This window comes from Cupressus sempervirens, chromosome 7 (genome assembly GCF_028749045.1).
Source record: "Cupressus sempervirens isolate cs-2001-9-10 chromosome 7, ASM2874904v1, whole genome shotgun sequence".
Lineage (NCBI taxonomy): Eukaryota > Viridiplantae > Streptophyta > Pinopsida > Cupressales > Cupressaceae > Cupressus > Cupressus sempervirens.
In genome coordinates this window covers 854,357,009-854,382,504 of record NC_143124.1, presented here as the reverse complement: position 1 = coordinate 854,382,504, position 25,496 = coordinate 854,357,009, and positions in this window count along the sequence as shown.

Genomic DNA, 25,496 nt, shown 5'->3' with positions numbered 1-25,496 from the left:
CAAATCAAGATTGCAGAAGAGGATCAGCATAAGACAACATTCACTACCCCTTGGGGAACCTTTTGCTACAACATGATGCCTTTTGGCCTAAAGAATACTGGGGCTACCTATCAAAGAGCTATGATAGCTATTTTTCATGATCTCATCTATAGCATTTTGGAGGATTATGTGGATGATATCTTGTTCAAGTCTCATACCTTCATGGATCATCTTGTTGACCTGGAGAAAGTCTTTGATAGGTTAGCCAAATATCATCTCATGCTGAATCCCAAGAAATGTGTCTTTGGGGTCACATTTGGCAAGCTTCTAGGCTTTATAGTTTCTAAACAAGGTATAGAGATCAACCCCAAGAAGGTCAAGGCTATCTTAGACATGCCTCCTCCCCAAACACTATAATAGCTTTGTTCTCTTCAGGGAAAGCTTCAATCTATTCGGCGCTTCATCTCCCAACTTGTAGATAAGTGTACACCATTTTCACATTTACTGAAGAAGGATGAGAACTTCAAGTGGGATCCTTTATGTTAGTGCAGCTTCGACCATCTCAAGTAGTATCTCATCAATCCCCCTATCTTGGTTCCACCAGTTCCTAGTCGTCCCCTGATTTTGTACATATCAGCAACACCTATTGCTCTAAGGGCACTTCTAGCATAGCTCGATGACTACAATAGAAAAAGAGCCATCTACTACATTAGTAGAACCCTAGTTGGTTATGAACTCAATTACACTCCTATGGAAAAAGCTTGTTTGGCAATTGTTTTCTCAACTCAAAAGCTTCGCCATTATATGCTAAGTCATACCATCCAACTAGTCTCCAAGATTGACCCTCTCAAGTATATGCTCTCCAGAACAACACTTACAGGCCGTTTGGCCAAATGGGTTATGCTCCTTAGCGAATTTGACATCCAGTATGTGGACAGAAAGGTAATCAAAGGGAAAACTATAGTAGATCACCTAGCTGATGCACCTCTAATAGATGCTTATCCATTGATCACAGAATTTTTAGATGAGCATATCTATCTAATTGAAGAACAACCCCCATGGAAACTTTATTTTGATGGCTCATACACATCTCATGGATCAGGGTTAGGAATATTGTTGGTCACACCTCAAGGAGATTACATTCCAAAAGCCTTGAAGCTACAATTCCCTAGCACCAACAATATAGCTGAATATGAGGCCCTCATAGTAAGATTGAAGATAACTGCAAAATGGAACATTGCTGAGCTACAAATCTTTGGGGATTCTTAGCTCATCATCAAGAAAGCCCTAAATGAATATCAAACCAAAGATGAAAAGCTATTACCCTACAAAGAGCTAGTTGATCAGCTAACCCAACATTTTACAAGGCTTTAGTTTACACAAGTGCCTCGAATACAGAACAAAACAGCAGATGTTATGGCTACTATAGGCTCGCTCTTGGAAATTCCCCAAGCAGCTACATAGTATGAGTTTTTAGTGGAGTAGCTCCTCACACCCGCCTATGTGAATGAGGATTCAAACCATTTTTGTATCTTGGTTGGTCCCCAATCCCCTTGGTACCATGAGATTCACGCTTACCTTAATGATGGTATCATATCCCCTCACCTCACACGTACCCAACGCCAGAACGTCATTCAAAAATCATCCTGCTATGTTATCATAGCCAATACCCTATATCATCAGGGTTATCACAATACTCTCTCTCGATGTTTAGACCAAAACGAGGCCGCGATGGTGTTAAAGGAAGTACACTCTGGACTTTTTGGTGCCCACAGGAGTGGTATTTTCCTAGCATGACAAATCCTTAGAGTAGGCTACTATTGGCCTACCATTGAAGAAGACTCTTGTGACTTTGTCAAAAAGTGTCTCCCATGTCAGCAGCATGCAAATCTTGTGCACTCTCCAGCACAGGATCTACAGCCTATTGAACATCCTTGGCCTTTCGCTTGTTAGGGCCTTGATCTAGTTGGAACTATCACACCCCTCTCATCTGATGGACATAAATGGATAATAACAACTACAGACTATTTCACTAAATGGGTGGAAGCAATCCCCTTAGTCTCAGCTACAGGAGTTCCAGTCTCCAAGTTCATCTTGTACCACATTGTTTGCCGCTTTGGCATCCCATCCACCATCTTCACCGACCATAGAGGTAACTTTGAAAATCTCAACATGGAAGAATTATGCACTTCCCTCTACATCCATCACCACTTTTCTAGCCCATATTTCCCACAAGGTAATAGCCAAGCAGAGGCAACTAACAAAACCCTCCTCAAAATCCTAAAGAAAGTTGTCAATGATTTCGGCCGTGATTGGCACCTATAAATAAATCTAGCCCTATGGGCCTATCAAACTTCTTTTCGTACATCCACAGGAACAACTCCATACTCCCTAGTCTATGGTGCCGAAGCGATACTACCTATAGAGTTTGAACTCCCTTCCTTGCACATATCTTTGCAAGGGCAAATATTAGATGAAGAATACAGAGTAGCTCAGCTCACCCAGCTAGATCTCTTAGACGAGAAGCGACAACAAGCCTATGATCATATCACCATCTATCAAACTTGTCTCAAAAGGAATTTCAATAAGAAGGTGCTTCCATGACACTTTTAGCCAGGTGACATGGTCCTCAAAGAAAACATGAAAGTCCAAGCAGATCGAGAAAAGAAAGGCAATTTTGAACCTACATGACTTGGTCCTTATGTTGTCACTACTTCCTTTGGCTCCGGAGCCTATCAGCTATCTACACTAGAAGGAGAACTCTTGAATGATCCTACTAACATCATTCATCTCAAGAAGTTATATGCTTGAAGATCCTTGGTATACCCAGCTTTTGAAAAATACAAAAAAAATAGTAAAGAGAAATAAGCGTCCAATGGTGAAAACTTGGCAATTCAAGCACCTTGGATAGGTACCTTGGTGAAAACTTGGTAATTCAGGCACCTTGTGTACTAAGACTAATCCATTATCTATCACTATCCTATCCCTCATCCATTCACCCACCATCCCATAAAACACCTGCTTGTTCCCTTGGTGTTCCAACCAAATATCCAAAATCTAATGGAGCTCGTAAATACCTCTTGTACAGCTTGTAAAATCTTGTACCTCAGCTTGTAAACTCTTGTACCAAAGCTTGTATTATACCTTGTAAATCTTGTACCATACCTTGTATATCTGAATCTTGTCCAAAGTTTGTACCATATTCCAGCCTATAAATGATCTTGTATCCTAGCTTGTATACTATCACGTGCACACACAAAACCCCATTTTCACTTAAGTTTTTCACAAACCATCTACCTATCCACCTATCACCCATTATAGACATCCCATCCTTCACAAACATTTCCATCTCACAAAAACCAAAACATGAACAAACTTGTACATTTGTAACATATCTTGGTCCATCAGCTTGTACATCCTCTTTAGCTTAGTACCATTGTATCTATCCAACGTTCATGTTAGTTCATCCTTGATCAACATCTTGCACCCATCGCACATCTTGGTTAGCTATTCCAATGCATCCTTTAGCTAGATTTCCTGTCACCAAAGTGTTATCTTTCTTAGTTCAGCTTGCCAGACACATCACTCATCCAAATCCACTAGCTTAGGTGCTCTCCAATAGGTCCTTGTAGGATATAGCTTTCCTCATGTCTGATCTTGGTCCGTTAGTACCTCGTCCTACCCATCTCGTTGGCAAATTGTTCTCTTTTGGATTTTCACTTTCTTTTGATTTGGACTCTTCCCTATTGGGTCTTGAAATATCTTTTCCAAGCAATCTCCTTGTTCCCTCCTCAAGGTTGCCACAATCTTCCATATCATGGTATACTGCGAATGGGGCAATTAGAGCGTAAGGTCTTGATCATGTCTTTTTTTTTGTTTTCTTTTCTACTTGTGGGTTACCCAGTGTTGTTTCCACACTGCTTCCTCTGGGATTCATGTGTGATACTAGGGCAATCCTTGCATGTTTTTTTTGAGTCAGTTCGTTAGTCCTCTGGACAGTTGGTGAAAATGCATTGATGTTCTTGGTAACCTTGGCAATTAACCAATAGTCCTATAGCAAATCTAGTGCTCAACTACATGGTGGTACTTCTCTTTGAAGTATCCCCCTGCTCAAAAAAGCTTCAATGGTTTTCCTTCATCTCCATTATCCCCCATCCATATCCAGCATCCGTCTCTCCTACCCCAACTTTTGTATTAGTATCTCTTTGAATCACTCCTCACCTTTAGCTTTAGGGATCCACAATCCTAATCTTAGGGATCCACCAATCCAAATCAATCCACCAAGCCTCATCTTTTGAGATCCACAATCCTAGTCCTAGGGATCTCCGAAACCCATCTTCTGCCAATTTGACTCTTTAAAATCCTGTTGCATTAGCTTTTTAATCCCCTCATCCATCTCCCCATCCTAGATTCCTTTTATAGCACTCCGCTCCTTCATCCTCTGCAATCCCTGAGATCTTAAGCTTGCTTCCTCTTGTGCCTCTGATTCTCCCTTTATCATTCTCCCGTAGTGAGAGTTTGAGCTAACTAAACCTCTTCTCTTAAGCCAATTTGAGTCTTCTTGCTCATCTCAAATTCTTTTACTTTTCAAGAAGTCGTCGAGCCTCACTTTCTCTCCCCACTACCTTATTGAGGGGGCATCTTGCAGTCCATTCTCTCCTCTTATGCTCTAGCCTTGGGCATCTTATTTTCTTATCTTTGATGGCATGCCACTTGCGGCATCACATCAAAGAGGGGCAAAAAGTAGACACCTAAAAACCTTTAGAAAATAAAGTATTTTTATTTTTTGAAAAATTCTTGATGACATCATCATTTATTAATTAATTAATTATTTAATTAATTAATTTATTTTTATGCCATTAAATCCCTTTATCTTAATTAAAAATATTTAATTAAGGAATCCCTCCCAAAAATGTTTAAATCTTATTTAAACATTATTTCCTTATTTATTAATTATTTAATTAATAAATTGACCAAAAAACCCAAAATAAATAAAAATTTTTTTTTTTTCCCAAAACTTGGCCAATTTCCTTAAGACCACTAACCTCTTCCAAAATCTTCTAATCCTTCTTTAATTTTGATTAAAGGCTAATCCCATCATTTCCTACCCCTAATCCCAACTCAAAATATTTAATTAAGATTAAATATTAATCCTCATGTTTATTAAAAAAGTTTTAATAAATATCTCCTCAACCCAAACCCTTGAAATAAATAAAATTTTATTTATTTCCTAAAAATATAATTTATCCTCATCCTAAGAAGTTGTAGACTCTTCTAGAAAGTCTTCATCCTCATCCTAGGAAATTCTAGACTATTCTAGAAAGTCTTTATCCTCATCCAAAGTCTAGACTCTTCTAGAAGATGTCTTTAAAACTAATCCTAATCCCCTCCTAACCTTGTCACATTCCCTAAATATGGGTTAAAACTTACTAACCCAAGCCAAAGTTAACAAATATCTCCTCCTTCACCCACCCTCATTAAATGCCATCCACTTGCCTATCCCTAAGCTAATCCTAAACCATCCTAATCCATCCTCTAATCATTTCCACAAGCCTAAGCAAGCTTAAAACCTTCCTAATCAAGCCCAAGTCAAAATTCCTCTCATCTCCTTCAAAATATTCCAACCATAAAACTTTATGAAGCCCACTAGGCCATAAATGACTCTTCCAAGCCTTTTTATTGCTCTTACAAGTCATTATGAGGGTCTTTATGAAGATTTTATCCCTTGAGACTCCTTTTTTGACTCATCCTTCCCCTTTCCTCCATCCTCTCACCCTGTGACATGTGTCACTCCCTAATTGGTTGTAAGGAAGCACAGTCCATGTGCTCTCTTCTCATGCAATCTGAGTCCTCCATGAGCTTTTTCCCATCCTTGCATCTTAGCCGTCAATCCCTCAAGCCTCTTGTCTATAAATTGGATCCTTCCCCTTTGCAAAACAAGACAATCCATGAAGTAAAGTCATAATGCCATTTTAAGAAGCCATTTTATATCAAAGCCATAAACTCACACCCAAATTCCAACTCCATTTGAAGCCCTTTTTGAAGCATAAGCTTGAGCATACATCCTATCTATTTAGACAAAGCCACTCAACAAGAGAGCTTCTCATTGAGAGAGTCCATTAATGGCTCATATTCTCAATTCAGAGTTCATCTTAGTCTATCTTGAAGTTTATGAATTTTGTTTAGTTTGTAGAAGCTTTATTTAAATTTGGTTTCTATTAGCATACTAACATTGCTCATATACACCCATTAGCTCATTATCAAGCTCAATCCTCTTTTTAACCTCTTTATTGTAGGCCTCAAGAAGTGTTTCATATTTTCTCTGTAATTCAAACATGGCCTGCTCTTCTTTATTAGCCATGGCCAAAACAAATTGGGATGAGTCCACATTCCAATGGGCTGTCTATAAATGAGAGGTATCAGCAACTCTCCTTACAATTATGTTTCCCATCAACCCAAAGTCATCTAGTTGTTATAGTGTGGCTCTAGACCCTCTTCTTAATGACCAGCTAACCAATGCAGCTTGATCCTCAACAAAGGTAGTACCTTGGAAATCCTTTTTATTCTGATCTTACAAATTCAATTTATTTGAAACAGAATTGAAAACTAAGGCCTCAACAATGTCCCAATTTGGTAACAACAAAATGTTAGATGCCTTCACCATTTGTCTTCCCTCTTTAGGGCTTGTATTTTGAAAATCTCTTATCATTTCTTCTTTTGTTTGGTTATCAATGGAGGCTTCATCCATTTCTAGATGCTCTATTTTCACCCTTTTACATCTTTCTTCAAAATTATTCATGTTTATCCGCCATGCAAATTGTTGGAAAGTCCTACATTTTACAAAACTGTCATCAACCAAAAAAATTGATGATTTTCCTGTTCTAACATAGGGTTCAATTTCCTACCTCTATAGGGCTATTGTTAGGTCCAAATTTGGTGGAGGAGGTTCTTGAGGGTTTCCCTCTTCTAACTCTTCTTGAGTAATAAAAATGCCTCCCTGTGATCCAATCTGTTCAATTTTCTCACTAGTGAGTTTCTCTCCTTCAATCATTAAAGGGGATTGAGTGGGTGAATATTCCTCAACTTGAGGGTTCTTTTTGTGCATTACCTTCTACCTCTTGGGAGAGGGTTCATCAAGTCTCTCCTCTTGAATAGTAATGGTGGATCCCATTTTTTTTGCCTTTATCCATAGGAGGCCTTTTATTCTGAATCACAGTATAACCTAGTTTCTTTTGAACAATTATTTGACCAGCTCCTATACTAGGAGTGAAAGCCAACCTCCTCATGACCTCTTTGGCCTTATCAGCATAAGAATCAATAAAAAAACTATTTATTCTCATTCATAGCTTCCATTGTTTTAGGGAAGGTGTTCATGAGCTTATTTACTTTATCAGCCTCTATAGTAGCATTATCTAGAGTACCATATTTTTTTATCAAAAAAATGAATAAATTCTAAAACCTGAGAATAAACTCTCCATTTTTCATTTTTAGTTTCCTCTTCTTGCAATGAGAATTTATTCCTTATAATATCCTCTAGATAATATGAATCATGTTTGACCTATCCCAACTTAATCCTATGCCTCAAGGTCTGATTAAAGAATCCCTCAGAATCACAAAAATAGGGATGGGAGATAGCCATCATATAATGATCCAAAATTTTATGTAAAAAGATCCAACCCCCTTTGGTGATCAAAAATTGGTGTGCTACAGTACAAGTAGGAAAAATGGACCCCAACGACATTTTCAACAGAAACATCTCCTCCGCTCCTCCTAACTACCACAAAATTTTAGCCATTCCTACTTTTAAAGGTACTTGGTAGGGAAAAACATGAGGGCTCCCCCTAAAACAATAGATTATGAAAATAGTAGAAATAGCGTAAGGAATGATATCTCCCCAATTGTGTGAAACTTTCAAGTTATGGGGGTTGTCCATAGGCTTGAGGAGGTTCATTAATGCCTTAGGGATCTTGGGATTGTCACTCAATACAAGGCATCTCAATTTAGAAGCAAAATACCTATCAAATCTAACAAAATTGACATTATTTTCATCCCAAGTCATATCTACACTCCACAACTAGACTGGTAGTGCTTCTCCATTCTCCTCTTTGTTCAATTCCATCTCTTTACCAAAATATGTTACCCCTTTAAATAAGAACATATGCATCAACAAAGAATAGTGCCCAAAAGTTTTCTCCACTTTCCCTTTGGTGATCCCTACCAAACCAACATGGGTTTCTTCAGCCAAAAGGGAAGCAAAATCAAAGATAAAATCTACACCAAAAGAGGCAATTTGAACCATCATATACATAAAGCCAATGGGCATGAAATCTTGCTCATCCTCACTAAAAACATGACACAAGGTCATGTATATCTCTATAGCCTAGGAAGTGAAAAGACTCTTCTTAAAAGGTTCCCTAGAGGCTGTAGTGATTACTAGCAAAGTTCCTATTGTGCCAATGTGTGCCCTCAGTGAACCTCCCCTAATCACATCCTTTTTTTCCTTGTATTCATTTTCTAATTCTAATAGATTAATCAACACATGATAATCTAATAATGGCTCTAGGTGAAAAAGTTCCCTAATTTCCTCAGGACTGATTGAGATCAGAGGCACACCATCAATTCTTCTCACCATCCTAATAGGTTGGTCATAATTCTTGGCAATGGTTTCAAGAAAATCATAATCCAAGAAAAAACTTGGAACTACTAGCTTTCCCAAATCAAAATTCTAGACATTAGCATGAGGGGCGAAAAAATTCCTTTTTGAAAACCATGTTTTGAACAAAACAAGACCACTTTGCATAGTTGTTGTATCCCTAACCTAGTTCCCTTTATCATACAAGCCATCAAAAATCTTAAGCCTAGGGTTTAAGGAAATTAACTTCTTAACTTGTGCAGGTTCAGTAGTGGATTCTAGGAGTAATTCCAGCAAATCATCATGAACATTCCTATCTATATAATTTACTTGCCCAAAAAATGCCTTCTTAGGAGGCATATTGACTATATTTTATGAGGATCAGAAGGCTACAAAGGTTATAATACAACTACTTACCTAATTCACCAAAATTGTTCTTCTTCAAACCTCTTTAGTGACTCACAAATAGTAAGGCTCACTTCATGTCTTTGTTAGGCTTATCACAATATCATTAGTAGGCTCTGGTGCTCAAGAAACGTGAAATTTTTATTTGTACAAGACTAGAAATGGTAAAATTCCCTATATTGTACTCTATTTTTCTCACACGTGAAGCTTTCATTCATCATAAATGCACAAAATTGAAAAATAGGGTGGCATCATATTTCCTTTTGAATTTGCGTCTTTGATCCTTTAAAAATCCTAGGATCTAGGAAAGAAAACTGGGCTGACTCATCCTTTCCCCTAACACACTGGTAGTGAAACCAATAAACAACTTCCACTTGTACCTTTCCTTCAATGTTCATGTTTTAGTCTAGACCCACTGATGACAGGGGACATGTGTCATCAACTCGCTAACTTGCTATGCATGAATTTCAAGCACCTTGCTATAGCGAGATAGTGACTATACCATTGATGTTGCTTTTATCGTGTGGTAGATATTTGATATGAATCTTACAAGGAACATGGTAGGTCCCTCATTTGCTAACTCACTATACATAATCTTAATGTAACTCTTCATAGCGAGATAGCAACGGCCATAGATTGGAAGTTGATCTGAGGGCATGTAAATTTCATGAATCTTTTAAGTTGTGGTGGGACCCTTACTTGCTACCTCGCTATACATAATAAGTGCACATATTTCCATAGCAAGATAGTGAGTATCGTTGATCCATTCTTGATCTGATGATTAGGATCCTTCACATGTTTTCTGCATGGGGCGTGGGTCCAAGTCACTGCTAATGCTGAGCTAGCTTAACATGATGGCATATATATATATATATATATATATATATATATATATATATATATATATATATATATATATATATATATATATATATATATATATATATAGACACACACACACACACACACACACACACACACATATATACATATATATATATACATATATATATAATATATATATATATATATATATATATATATAATTTTAAGTTCCAATGACCATCTCCCTTGGTTTTGCCATGTTTTTTTTTTTCTAGTCGGGTCGCTACTTCACTACTAGGAAAAATCACTTACATTCAGGTAGCAACATAGCGACTTCTAGCAATGCATCAAAAATTGATACAGGGAAAATTAGAAACTAGATATAACCATGGATGATTCAACTGTCATAGAAATAAAGGCATATTTTGTAAGATATATTCATTGGGATTCCCAAAATCACTACCCTTTTTAAGAAAATGTCATCTCTTGTAATATCTAGGCACTCACCATGTCACTACTGGGAAAATTGTCTATTTTTCGGTTGCGAAGTAGTGACCTCTGACGAATAATGAATTTTGGTGACGGAGAAAATGTAACATAGTAATTGAGACTTCACTAATTAATATTATTGTTAGAGAGGATGGTTTTGCATATTTATGAAATTACATGGGAATACCATGGTCACATCAATATTTTTATAAAAAAAACTAGCCGCTTTCCTTAAATTTTGAGCACTTACCAAATCGCTACTGGGAAAATTGGAAACAGAATATCTTAGGTTTTGATGAGATCCCTTGCAAATTATTTTAAGTGTGTCCTTTCTAATACTAACAACCCTAGGATAGAACACATAACCATAATTTTTTCAAATTGATACACTTTTTCGGTGTCGGACCAAGTTATCAATATTATGATAGAATTTTTTGATGGTCGCTTCATTGCTAATGTAAATAGCATTGCAACTTTTCATAGCAAGTAGGTGACATCTGTTGATCCAAACAAGATCCAATGGTGGGATAGAACCTTTTCAAAAAGACACAACAATGACTTTGAAGAAGGCTGGAAAGAAAATTTGACTACTTTTAAAAGACTTTGTGCCCTAATAAATTTAAAAGGACAAAACCTAGGGTTTTTCACAAATTTTAAAAGATATCAAAAATACAAGTCCCAAAACCTGAGACCCTAGGATCAAATAAAGGACTCACATTTGATTTTTTACCATAATTTTAAGACAAGTTACTATGTAAATAATTAGACCAAAAAAACACAGAGATCATTTTGTATTAATGTATTCCCCTAAACTTACAGAGAAAATACATCATAAAGCATCACAAATTACTTGGGCTGAAAAATAGACTAACTATAACTAAAAACATTAGAAAATGACCCCCCGTCTCAACCATGGAATCTCACTTATATAATGTGAGATGCAACAAGCTTCAGGCTAAGAGACTTGACAAGTGTCTTTGACAAGAGGTATTTACATACACATATCACAAAATGACAAAAAGTGAGTAACAGAAAGATTTCTAAATCAATCATTCCTTTTGGTGGGTCCCTTTTTGTTACACCCTCTGATGTCATTGGTTTGGCTACTATTTTGATTCCTCCATATATGCAACTACTAAGCCAACCAATGATGAAGTTTTCTCTGATGATTGCAGGTTATACCCCACTCATGGGTCTTCACCATCTTTATCTTGTAATGTGGGAGTAACTTCTTCCTTTTCCTCTTCTTTGATTGTGTCAGCATCCCTTGGGTCTGGGCCTGTAGCTGAAATTGACTGATCATTCTTATCTTCTTCCTCCTATGGGCCTTGTGTAGTAGTAGTGTTAATGATCTGGATCTCATCACCTTGCACCCTATCACTGTCAGTTTCAACTTGCTCGAACTATTCATCAAGGGCTATTTCTTCCATCCACTTGTCAAATAGTGAGTCATCTGGCCAATCAAATTACAGAATATCTTGTTTCTTTTGGATAACAAACTCTACCTTATTGTCAATATTAATGAAATCTTGTTTCAAAGAATCAAAAAATAGTTGAACCTTTACCATTTCTTCAATAGTTGTAGCCCACCATGCATGCCCTTTTTCATTGATAACTTTATTCATTTTGAGATAAAATAAATCATCTGACTGCTTGGTCCATTCATCCTTACTTTCCAATTTATTTTTCTATCTAGGGCATGAGGGAATAAGCTAAACTTATGGCTTTTATATTTATCTAAATAGCCAATATTTATTTTTTGTAAATTAATTCTCTTTTCATCAAAATCTGGGAGATCAACAACCATATCATAGGTTTTCTCAATCATATCATTTGATGACCTTATAATAGAGTAACACAAGAAGGTCACCTCTCTCTTCCTTTGTTTCTTTCCCCATTTGTTCACAATAGGCTTTAAAACCTCATCATTTATTTTTAATTCATTCCAAATGTTTACCACCCTAGCCAATTGGTCATAAACTAATGGCCACTCAATTTTATTAGCCAAGTATGCAAGAGCTTTCCTCAATTTATCTTCATATCTTGACTCCAACTCCACATGTAACACCCACAACTTACTTTTTTCTTCCTCAAAATCCTCTACTGTGTAGTACTCTAGCCTTTGGGGTGTATCTGGTACTTCTATGAGGGGAGTGGATTAGAAAGGCTCAATTGGGGGACAAGGGTATGTTATTCTTGGCCTTGTGAACCTCCCTAATAACTTGTTCTCAAGTTCAATTCTCCTCTTTACCTATTTATTGTATGCATCCACAACTGCCTCATACTTGCTTTGCAACTCAATCATTTCCTTTTCCTCCCTTTCTATAGTAGCCAAGAAAAATTGAGAATAATCCACATTCATATAAGCTACTTGTACATGTGAGGTGTCAACAACTCTTCTTACAATGATATTCCCTGTCAATCCTAAATCATCAAGCTATGATGGAACAACCTTGGATCCTCTTCTTAGTGACCACATCACAAGATTAGCTTGGTGATTACTAAATTTAGTTCCCAAGAACTCTTTTTTATTTGGATCTTGCAATCCCAAATTATTTGACATAGAATTAAAAATTAATGCATCAACAATGTCCTAGTTGGGAAATAATAAAATACTTGTTTCTTTTACCATTTGTCTCCCCTCTTAGAGGGTTATATTTTTGAACTCTTGAATCATTTATTCCTTTATTTGACTTTGAATGGAGACTTCATCCTTTTTTGGATGCTCTATTTGCAAATTCTTACATCTCTCATCAAAATTGTTCATATTTGCCCTCCAAGAAAATTGATGGAAAGCCCTAGACTTTACAAAACTATCATCAGGCAAAAATTGCTGACTGCCTTGTTCCAAAATAGGATCTAGTTCCCTTCCTCTATAATTTTCAATAGTTAATTCAAAACTTTGCACAGGAGGCTCCTAGAGGTTCCCTTCATCAATCTATTCTTGAGTAACACAAACTCCCCCTTGTGATTCTATTTGCTTAACCTGCTCATTAGTGAGTTGCTCCTCCTCAATTCTCATGGGAGTTTGGGAAGGTGAGTACTCCTCAACCTAATGTTCTTCTTCCCTTGAATATAGTGTAATTACTTACTTGAATTTCATTCTCATTCCTTTCTATACTTCTACAATTTCTTTGTGAACAAGATACTTCACAATCTTGCCAACTTCAACACAATCTTCTTAGTAATTGGTTCTACTTAGAAAAGGCTCAAAATCTTTATTTGTGTAAGGTGAAATAAAGAAAATCTTCTATATTATACTCTATTTATCCCACACATGAAGCTTTCATGTCTAATTAATACACAAAGTGACACCACCTTCTTCATTTAAATCTACATTGTTGATCTTTAAAAAAATCCTACAATCAAGGAATGCAAAAAAAAGGTGACTGGCATTCCACTTGACAAGTTGGCTAGTCAATCCAATGAGAACTCACCACATATATAGCTCCTTCCTTGATGGCATCCTTGTCTAGACCCATTGGCAACTGAAGACACATGTCAACAAGTCGTTACCTCACTACACATAAAGAAAAAGTACCTTGCCAATAGTGAAGTAGTGATAGCCATTGACTTGATCTTGATCATGTGGATGACATACAACTATATTGTTGAGAAGAATAGTGGTGGGCCCCATATTTTCTATCTCGTTGTACATATCCTATGAGTAACTCTTCATAGAGAGATAGCGACGACCGTTGATTTGAGATCAATCCAAGGGTAAAGAAATTGCATGAATGCCTAAAGATGAGGTGGGTCCCATATTTGCTATCACGCATGGAGTAAACCACATGCATCATTTTTATGGTGAGATAGCAAGAATTGTTGATCTTAGCTTGATTTGACGATCAAAATTCCACAAGCATTTTATGAATGGGGGGTGGGTCTAGAAGATTGATGACATGATAAATTTTGTATAGTTGGCGAAAGAAAAATAATATTTTAATCCCAATCATCTCTCCACATTTCTTGGGTTCCACTATATGCTCTTTTCATAGCCACTTGCTATATTTCCATTGGCGAGATGCCAAGATTTTTTGATTAGCGAAGTAGCAAGCTCCAGTGATTTAACAAAACTTGACATCGAAAAGTAAAAGCATGTCACACCATAATTACCCACTTCGTGGTCCTGATAGGGCAATGATATCATCATTTATTATGCCACTTGGAACTCTTAATGGCCATCAAGAAATTTGATAGCAACCATGTAATACATTCTTTAGCCACTCGCTATATCACTAACGGTGAGATGCTTAGCTTTGCTCATTATCAAAGTGGTGAATCATCATAAAAAAAAATATTCTCATAATATCCTATGCCTGCCTTTTACTGGGTTTCTTTTCCTATTCTGATAGTTCTGACAAAAACTCATGTGACTAAAAATGCAGTCATAACATATTTTTTGACTACCACATTTCCATTTTCGATGTTGTTCTTTAGTTTTGCAACATTCACTACATTGTTATACATAAAGAAATGTACAACTCACCATAGCAAAGTAGTGATAGTTGTAGATCTTGTTAGAATAAGATGGTGAGAGACAATAGCTTGGGGGCACGAAATTTTTTTTATGAAAAAAAAATATTTGTCCAAGCTTTCAAAAGGACTTCGCGTCCAAGCTTTCAAAAGGAATGAGACATAGGGTTTGCAAATTTATTCAAAAAGGAAAACAAAAATCTAGAAAACTAAACCAGAAGCTCTATCCACCAATTATGGATTGAATGAACCTTGCAGTGTGAGTGATGGCATTATTCCACCATTGAATACACCCAACATGTGTGTGGGACCAAGGTTCAATGTTCCAGATACACAAGATATGAGAAGAGGTAGGGCCATGAGCCAATAAAGACATGTTTAGAAAAAAATTTGTCTTGTAAGTTTGGGCGTGAGCTATTTGCCAAATGATGGGGAAAGAAATGGGAAAATGGTCAAAGAGAATCATATTTGTGTTGGTAAATAGATTTGTTCTTTTTAATTATAACTCTTAAATACCCAAACTTGGAACAATATCTAATTAAAAACAGTTGAAAAACAACTTATGGATGGATTGTCTTTTCTTTGAATTGGTAGGTATAGCTCCCTAGAATAGATTTGCAATGAATTATGTTTTCCTCCTAAAACTAATTCGGGGTGTGTTCTTGACCCAAGAATAGAAGAGGTAGAACCAAGTCAGACCTAAATAGGATCTAACTTAGGAAACTAAAAAATTTGAAGATTAAATCAATTTATGAATCCACACATCCTATGAATTCATAAAGCTTAACAAAGTAATAGCTAGTACTGAACTAAGTTAATTTGAATCTAAACTATGATTATCAAAGAAAAAATGCTGAAGGGATTTCTCTTTGATTGAATAATAACACTACTTATCACATTCATTCATTTCTTTGAAATAGGGGAGTGAAACTTTGTTCTTTCCTCTCTTCAATTCAAACAAAAGATGAAACATAAGAATAAATCTAATAGAACTAGAACAAGAAATAATTGATATAAAATACCATTCAATTGTCTCTGTAACATAAAGTACTTCACACCAAAAAATTTCCAACCTTTTATTAATCTTTCAATCTCATAAATATATGATTTTGAGATGACCATTACAATAGAAGTTCAGTCTGTTCATCTTCTCAAAAATGACAAATGGCAAGGCACCAATTTGTCACATTTCAATAATTACAAAAGAAAACAAAAAAATGAGGTAGACTATGAATCACTTTGACTTCTTCCCATTTTTTGTTTTTTCTCTATAGGCCTTGGCGGAAACTATGATTGGGATGAGCCCTTCATGTCTAGGCACATGTATATTGGTATATCTTAAGAGCCATTTAGAATATTCTTTAGCTAACTCCTTCACAACATTCAGTTGATTTGGTAGTTCCTCTGTGGTCATGTGTATGCATTTGCTAAGTGCCTAGAGTTCAGTAACCCTATTTTGACTACTGGAAGATATGTCAGATAGACTATTTAGAAATTTGAAAATTTTTTCCTTCATGAAATTGATTCCAATGAGTTCTTTTCCTTGATCACTAGTCTATGAATCTGTATATAGTCCCTTCATGAGTTCAAATCCTTTGTCTTGTATTTTCTTCACTTTATCCTCTATTTCCTTAAGCCCTTTCTCTACTGACTAGATCATTTCCATTTTGAACTACATGCTTTGGAGCCACTCAAATAGAAGTTTGTCTCCCTTTGATAAGATTTTTTACTTCAACATCTTCCTTTTCCTTCATCTAAATGATCATCTTCAAGAGGGAGATGCAAGCATCACACTTCATCCTCTCTCCAGCTAGCATATTGCTATTTGATATGATGTTATCTTTTCCCATTTCAAACCTTAAGATCACATTACCAATTGTCTCTATAATAGTGGCTCCTTCTAATTTGAGATTATCAATCCATCCCTTACCAATCTGACCAAAATTCCTATCTTCTTTAAGTTGAGAGATGAGGGCCTGGACCTTAGTAGCAATAAGATTTTTGCTCATTGATACTCTAGAGATGGCTACCAATGGAGTGACTAACTGTCTGATGAACTTATTCAATTCTTCTTTCTCAGCCTTCATTTTGGTCTCTGACAACTTTAGAATTTCTAATTGCCCCTCAATCACCTCATTGGTTGACTTCCACAAATCAACTTTGGTGTCATGCCAAGCTTCTCCAAGGTCCACAAAGTGTAAAGTAAAATCATTAGTAGTCATGTCTTCAATTCTTCCTCTTTTGTTGTACTTGGTTATCTCTATTGTTAGGTTCCTATTTCTAGATCTTGCCCATGTATAGACAAGGTTTTCTACTTCTTTACTTTTGTCAATGTATATCTAGAATGAATTGTGAGGGATATAGCATCTTCAGAGGAAGTGCTTTCATCTTTTCTTTTCCTCTTCCTTTCTAGAGTATCCTACAACTAGAAGTCTATAAATATCACCTTGGAGGCTATCCCAAGTGATTCTATACTAAACATCTTCCTCTTAGTTGGAGTGATTGTCACAACAGTTGAAGAGAAAGGATTCTTTGGATCTTAGGAGATGAGCTTAGAAGAACTCTAACCTTTATCTGCTTTTGGAGTTTTCTTTGCTACTTCATCAAACTTAGTAGACTCACTACTCCTACTCTTTCCATCTCCTAAGTCTACTATTTGTATTGCAGAGCCACTTGGTTGTAGAAGTGTAGCACTTGCTAGCAAAATGAGACTATGATGAGGAGAGGGAACTAGAGTAATGTGGGGAGAAGGAATTGGGGAAACAAGAGGTGATGGAACTAGTGTGACATGGGGGGATGGAATTGGGGTAGCTGCACTATCCTTTGGCTCCACCATCTTCTTTTCTTTAGTAGCAATCTAGGTTTTTAATGACTGGCAAGGAGCCATCATGACAAGTCTTGGCTATGGGGACATTCTTATCCAAGGGTTGATCACCTCCACCTAAAAGTTGAGCTGGGCCTTGAGTGGTAGCTATTTTTATGCCTAGTGTAGCACTTTGGGATGAAGATGGCATTGTAGCTATTGGAGAAGCTTGAGTGGTTGCACCTTTACTTTGACTCCTCTTGGTTGTCCATTCAACCCACTTCCACATTCTCTTGTTGATCCTGGCCATCATAATATCTAAATTCTCCTCAACATATACATAATGCTCTAAACTAATATGAATACCCCTTAACTTAGTTAAATATGTATTACTAATTTTTGCCATCATCTTCCAAGCCTTCTACATCAAAGTTGATACCATATGTTTTAATTTGCTCCACTGTGAGCCTATTGAAAGCACGATCTCTTCTTTCAAGCTCATCTCTAAAATCTACCCAATAGTCTTTGACAGTGGTAACATGTTTGATCACCCTCCCAATCTATAACACATCCCTTGTATATCCATTTGGGTCAAACATAAGTCTCATGACCTCATATGCATCCAATTCATATTTAGTATCGAATGCTTCGAGCACACTTTTTGCATCAAAATGAGATTTGCAACTATAAGCTCAAACTTTTATAGGGAATTCATACCCTTTATTCTTTAGGCTTCTACCTAGCATATTCACCTAGATTGCTTTCCTCACAATATCTATCAGCATGATCATATCACTCGGATACCTGAGTAGCTTCAAAGGAAATCCATCGAAAGTTGTAAGACATAAATATGAGATAGATGAGAACTAGATAAAATAGCTACAGAACTAACCAATAGCCACCATTGCCTCTGGAAACCTCCACTCTAGGCATTGTTGGATTCCCTACAAATTCTCATCATAAATGTGTCATTAACCTTGACATATTCTACATAACTATTCTACAATTGCAAACATGGATAAAACTCATAACTTTTCACATCATCAAGAAAGTTCTCTATTCTTGGAAGGCCTAGCCAATTGTAGAGAGGCTAGCATATAAATCAGAAAAGAAGTCCTATAAAAGGTGTTGTAAAACTTTTTGGCACTAAGGGGTTTGGATAGATGCTCACTTACCTCATAGGCCCAATCAAAATACTATGTATCTAAACAGATAATTTGTACTAGAAAAAAATATGATTCAACAAAATTGATTGCTTCTACCTCACCTTTCACTCTGTGTAAGACAGCTAGAATGTCTATTATCTCAGGCTTGAGATCAATGTCAAATAGAGTTTTTTGAACTTTACTTTTGGTGCCCCATGGATTTCGAAACTAGGATCACATAATTTATTTTCTCCACACCATCTTGTTCAAGGAGAACTCAAACATTGCTCCTTCTATTATCAACTCAAAAAACTCCTCTCATTCTGGAACTCAAAGGAAATTCACCATAGCTTACCTATCAATAGAGATTAGAACTATATGGTCAGGCAATAGAATCTATCTGGTATCTAGGTTGTAGTGATTTATGCATTTAATAATCAATTCAAGAGCTTGAACTATCACTAGGAACCCAACTACCTCCACTAGCCCACTTCCTTAGAGCTTCTTAGTTATAGGATGAATTGGCTCTAACCTTAGCCTCTTTTAAAAATCTTGCATGTCATAGAAATGGAGCGAGGTATCTGTGAAACACTACAACGTAGATTTGATTCTATTAAGTTTGTCAAATCCAACAAATCTAGTTGCCATTTTAGCCAAGGAAGAAGTGAATCGAAACTTTGAACTTGAGTGAAATGCAAATGATAGAATTTTCAAGTATATGAGATTTGAAAATGTTGTGCAATTCAAAAGCATAACAGTTAAAGAAAAAGTATTAGTTTGAAAAACTATTATTTTTCCCTATATATAGAAATCCTAATTCACCTATTAATCTTCAAGATCTATGCCACATGAACAAATTGAACAATAAATCTGTTGAATTAGTAAATGTAGGAGCCTCTAATAGAAATTTCAATGTATTTTCAATGTTTTCATTGGCCCAATGATAACTTTCTTTCCTTTTATATTTACCTTCCCATTTTCCATATAGTTCACACAATGAAGAACATAGTACTTTGTAAGGAAATATCCACTTAGCCAAATTCTATCCAATATACCTTTCCAAGAGTGGTTAGATTGTTTCTATAAACATCTTGAGATGCCTCATATGTAATTTGAAAACCCAGTTTGTTTAAAAAGTTGATCTCTTTGTGAATGTAAAAAATCGCCCTCATGGGTAGAAAACCTATTGGGGAGAAGGCAATCTTCAATTTTCCACTCAAGCTTTGTTTACATTCTAACTCTTGAGTTAACCTTTTCTCTGGGCTTGGAAAACCACAAAAGGACTATGAAAGTCAAAAGGAGCCCCACTTCTTTGCCTCTTTCCTTAACAATTACTTTCAGTGAAAAATGGACTTCGTGGGTCACAAGCCCACTGAGGAGAAGTCATTTTCAAGTTTTTTACTTAAGATGATTTCAAGCATCATGATGAATCCCAAGTGTTTCTCAAAGTAAAATACTAAAATAAAAACAATGATTTTTCATAAAATAACTTGTTGTCTTCTTATCTTGACCCATGATCTTCATTTGTTAACCACTGTGGGGAATCACCTTGATGGGTTAAAAACATGCCGAGGAGAAGGCAATATTTGATTTTCCACAAGTGTCATTCCTTTATGGGAAAAGTAAGAAAAGTCATGAACAAGTCTAGTTTTGTGAATAACTTCATGAAATATAATATTCTCCATAGAATTAGGTACTAAGATACCCATACAACATCAAAGAGAAACCCACCCAGCTATAAAATGTGAGAGAAGGAAAAGATGGGAAATTCGATGGAGAATCTTTTCACCTAAGGAGGAAAGACTAGAGCTAGATGTACCTAGACCAAATTAAGACACAAAATTTTCCACTTTTGTAAAATGGGTATAGGATGAAAAGTGGGGCAAAAACTAGTTGTAATTGGGGACTTGGGTAGAGCATGCCCAAGTAAGGAACTCAAAATCTCTGGTTTCAAAAGCATGAAAGATGATGATCACAAAAAAACAAAAATAGGAGAAAAACATGAAAACAAAGGCAAGAGGAGAAACTAACTAGGAAACATGAAAAGAAACTAAACCTAAGTATAATACAATACATGGGTGTCTATTCTCAATTTTCAATTTGATAAAGCTTTAGATCTTGACCATTATAGGTTAGGGGTAGCACTTCACCATCTTCATAAGCCAATTTGAAAGAATTATTCTCAAATGCTTGATGAATTTTGAACAAACCTTTCCACAAGGTGTCAAAAATTTTATGCATACCTTTTGGTGCACTTCACTTATCCTAGAGTAACACATTGTCTCCTACCATGAATTTCCATGGTCTGGCCTTCTTATCAAATAGATCCTTCACCCACATTTGGTGTTGTGTGATGTGATCCACCATTTCTTTTCTTTCCTCTTCAAGCTTTCTCAGATACAAAATTCTCTTCTCTAAACCATATTTATATATATCATCTTCGATCACTATTCTAAGTTTGTTTGTAGCCAATTCTAAAGGTAATGGTAGATTAGCTTCAATTCCATATACTAATTCAAAAGGAGATATGCCAATTGCTCTTTTAGCTGTCATCCTATCTGCCCACAGTGCCTCATGAATTTTCTTGAGCCAAGTCTTTTGATTATCTAAGACCAATTTCTTAACAATATTTATTAAATTCTTGTTACTATACTTGGCTTGACCATTTCCTTGTGGGAAATAATCAGATGAATGGTTAACTATGATTCCATACTCAAAACAAAATATTAGTAATCTTAATTGAAGATAAGTAGGTCGCATTATCCATCACTAATTTGATAGGAACACCAAATCTGACTAGTATGTTCTCCTTAAATAATTCACAAACTACTTTTGAAGTAGTTTTCTTGGTCACTTTTTCTTCCACTCACTTAGATAAGTAATTGGTTGTAGTTATCACATACTAGTGGCTAGCACTAGATGTCAGACTAATAGGACCAATAAAATCAAGACCCCCCTGTTGAAAGGGTCCTTCAATGATGAAAGACCTTAAAGGTAGAATAGCCAATTGAGGATGTCCGGTGAGCATCTCACATTTTCCACACTTTGCCACCCAGGAATAGGCATCTTTGAACATCCCAAGCTAGTAATAGAAATGTCTCAATATTTTGAAAGCTGTGACTAAGGATGAAAAACGCCCTTCACAAGCTTCATCATGAAATGTTTTAATTAGCTTTTCTTGTTGTTGTTTGTCTACACATCTAAGAAAAGTGCCATCAATAGCCTCTTTAAACAATTTTCCATCCCAAATTATGTACTTACCTTCTTTCAACTTAAGATCTCTTCTTTTTCTTTCATTTAGGCCCTTTGGACATTCTCCATGTGTTAGCAGATAAGTAATATTTTCAAACCATGAATCATGAAGACCTACTATCAACACTAGTTTCTTTTCTTCTAATTCTTCTGATTCTTCAATGATCTTGTTTTCTGCAATTGCTTTACACAATGCATTACCCCTTACTAGCTTGGTAGGCTTAATTTCTATATCATATTCTTGTGTCTTTGCTATCCACACTCCTCTAGAATTGCAACCTACATCTTGTTGTGTCAACACACTTTTCACAACTACATCCAAGACATGAATGACAAAATGTGAAAGCAAGATATAGAACCAAAAAAATTTAAGTCCTTTGACTACTACAAAATAATGATTCTCTATCTATGAGTATTTCAATTAATGATTTTTTAGGGGTATGCTCATGAAAGCTATTGGGGCTTGTACCCCTTCATCATTGTCTTGCATAAGTATTGTCGATAAAGTATGTTCAGTTTCATAACAACAAATGAGGAAATCTCACTTATAATTTGGGTGACTCAACACAGGGACATTAGCAATAATAGTTTTTTATATTTTGAAAGGCCTACTTTCCCACCTCATTCCATTTGAAATTTGAATTTCCCTCCATCATATCCACAATATGTTTAGTGGTTTCTACAAAATCTAGTACAAACCTTCTGAAGAAATTCACCTGCCCAAAGAATGACATAACCACTATTTTATTTAAGGGCAAGCTTAACCTTCGGATGGCCTCTACTCATTCAAGATCAATTTTAATTCCTTCCTAAGACACTATATGACCAAGGAGCTTTTCCTTTGTCACATAGAAAATTGATTTCTTTGGATTGAGTGAGATTCCATGTTCTCAGCATCTCTATAAGACTTTCCTTAAATCTTCCATGTGATCTTTTCTCATTTTTGAAAACATAGTGAGCTCATCTATATATATAACTATAATTTGGTCCATCATCAAAAAAATTTCTCATACATCTTTGGAGTGTGGCACCAACATTAATGAGTCTAAAGGGCATTCTATAATATGCAAACATACCCCAAGGAGTGGTAAATGTTGTCTTATGCTAGTCTTTCTCTTCTACCTCAACTTGATTGTAACCTAAAAACCCATCAAGCATAGAAATCATTTTAGATCCAACCACTATTTGTAGTAAGTAATCTATATTGGGAAGGGAAAAATTATCCTTTAGTGATGCCTAGTTCAAATTGCATAAATCAACATAGATCCTTATTTCTCCATTCTTCTTTCTGACTGGTACTATGTTAGCTACCTAGGTGGAGTGATGAATGGGGTAGATGATTCTTGCTTTCAACATTTTATCTACCTCCCCAAAAATGGCATATGTGACCTTAGGATTATAATTCCTTTGTTTTTAACAGAAAGGAACTGCATCAGGTTTGAGTGGAATGGTATTTTTTACCTCCCCACCTCGATAGCTTCTTAAATCTTTATAACTCTAAGAAAAAACATCCCAATATTCTATGAAGAGTCATTTTGTAGCTTCCTTCTCCTCAGATGAACAACATTTTCCAATATTGATCATTTTAGGATTATGAGTGTCTCCAATATTTACCTCCTCATACTTTCCAATGGTAGGCCCCCTTTTTGCCCTTTTCTACTTTATGTAGGCATCATGTCTATTAATTTTTTTTTCCAAGGCTACAAGGTATGGGGGAATTATATTACCTCACAATTGAACTTTATCATTTTGATTCCTTTCAACATCAAAACTTTCATGATTATCATTCTTGGATTCATGTGCAAAACTAGATTTGTCATTTTCTAGGAAAAGTTGTAAGCTCTTTTCATCTTCAAAGACTTGCTAGGATTCTACATTGTCTGGAACAAAGGGGCGATACACAATCTCAATCTGATATTTCTTATCCTTGAATTCTGGATGGTGTAGTAGCAAAGAAGTAGAAATTGCTAGGGAATTAGCTTCTGTGTTCATCTCCCTTGGCACTTATTCAATAGAAAAGGCATCTAGACCTTCTATTTCATCCCAAACTCTATTTTTATAGTTCTTTAACTTGTGATTTTTCATAGAATATTCTCTTTTAATTTGTTTGACAATAAGTTCTGCATTACCTCAAGCTCTCATGATCTTTAATCCTCTTTATTTTATTGATATTATCCCTAATAACAAAGCCTTGTACTCTATAGTATTATTCATATTCCCAAACTCTAATTTGAAAGCCATGGGCTCAAGTTCTCCCTCAGGGGTATCAAAACTACACCTGCACCAGACCCTAAGGAGGCACAACTTCCATCAAATTCAAGTGTCCATATGCCTATTACATCTTTGTCTCCATTAAGAATTCCTTTTCTTAGATCTCCATTTCTTTGTTCATCTAGATCTTCTTCAATGAATAACATGTAGTTTCCAAATTCTAGCTCTTGATAGAGGATCTGGGCTTTAGGATCATCTGATTTTAGAACTATGAATTTTTCCTTTTCTTTGATTTCTAACTTGACTTTCTTATTCTTGATAAGTATGATTGCTTGAGACTAGTCCAGTTTAATTTCTCCTCCTAAGTCTCGACAGAAACTTCTACTTAAAAGAAGTCCATAGCTTGCTAGAATATCTGCTATTAAAATGGTCAATAAAATTTTCTTCTCTAGATGTGAGGCCAAGGCTAATTGTGCATCTTTAATTTGCCCAAGAAAAGGGACTTTTTGGGAATCCATAGAATAAAAACTTCCACGCACTTTAGTAAGGTTGAGACCTAGGGCTTTAGCTATGGAATATGGCATAACATTATCTGATGCACCTAAATCTATTATGCAATTGCTTAGCTACACCAATTGATATACAATGAGATATAAAATGGGTCAGGTTTTTGTCCAGGAGATGTTGCTAAAATAGTAGAATCCTCTTGATTAAACAAGTTAGATGTCAAAGTTTCATCTCCTTTTTCAATAGTCACATTGTGATTCAAATTTGATGCATTCCCTTTACACCAATCTACCAATCTTTTTAACTCAAAAGGGTGATATTTCAAATAATCTATAGGGGAAATTTGAATTTTTTATTCTTCATAGAATTGAATGAGATCAAAAGGTATTTTGTCCTTACTCATTTGTGAGGTGTATATTCCTTGATTAGTATGAACATTACTTGTCAAAGGACTAGAATAATTCTTGTGAGCATGACTGGAGGATTGATTATTCAATCTTTGGCCCCGAGTAAGCATTATATATGAAGTTTCGTCAATGGTTGCATAAAATTTGTCTTTTGGTTCAAAATCTAATTCATATTCCAAAAATAAATTTCTAGAGTCACCATTTGAAGAAAAATTAGACTCTGAACAAGGAGTTGTAGTGTTCAATTTATTGGTAGATAATAACTGCATCATACAAGTTGTCTCTAGACAACTCTCACTATTGTGATCTATGGTCAAGTGAAAGATGTGCATGTTTCCCTTCTTTGGTGCTACTTCAATTTGCAA